The following is an 892-nucleotide window of genomic DNA, read 5'->3' on the forward strand; positions in this document are numbered from 1 at the left end:
GGGTCAAGAGAGGTCTGCCATGCCTGGCTAGGGATTGAACTTGTGCTGCATTGGCTTCTGAGAGCTTCATAGTGCGGTGTTTTAACCTGTTGAACTACCAGGAAGAGCCCTTTTGTGACTATTTGAAAGGATGCAATCAGTAAAATAGGTGAATGAATTAGTATGGAGATCAAAGAATTATAATGCAAATCTGAAAAATGTGACACTCTAGGGAAGCAGAAGATGAGGAACCTAACCCTGTGTGTGATAACAACTATTAGAAGAGCTCATCTTTTTTAAATAACTGAATAGTATTCCATTGTGTCTGTATACCACATCTTCCTAATCCACTCATCTGTCTTTGGTACTGAGGTTGTTGCCACAGCTTAGTAACTGTAAATAGGGCTGCAGTTAACATAGAAGTGTATATATCCCTTTGTGGATGTAACTGAATGGGTTATGCTTAGTGAGAAAGAAATCAAAAGGAGAAAGACAAATACTGGGTGGCATCAGTTAGATGTAGAACAGAGAGAAAAACAAAGGCTCAGATAAAAGTCAAACCAGTAATAAACCCTAGAAATCTGACTGTAGAACTGAGGTTCTGGATGGGTGGGGGTGGGGGAGGAGAAATATCAAAGTGGGAAAAGAGCACAGTGGGGGATTCTGGGTGTTTTGGTGGTGGGTATGGTGAGGTAACGACCCCTGAAGGGGGCAGTCCTATACTTCTAAATCATATAATGTTACCTTAATTCAAACAAAGGAAAAAATATTGAAAGAAAAATAGATTTGGAGAGAAGACAGAAGACTGTATATTTCAACATGCTGAGGTTGAAGTATCTGTGAGCAGCAGGCAGAGCCAACTATAAATCTGAGTCTGGAGCTGAGAGAGGTACAGGAGAGGCCTATAGAATTA

Source organism: Condylura cristata, unplaced genomic scaffold (assembly GCF_000260355.1).
Source record: "Condylura cristata isolate star-nosed mole 26May11 unplaced genomic scaffold, ConCri1.0 scaffold00016, whole genome shotgun sequence".
Classification (NCBI taxonomy): Eukaryota; Metazoa; Chordata; class Mammalia; order Eulipotyphla; family Talpidae; genus Condylura; species Condylura cristata.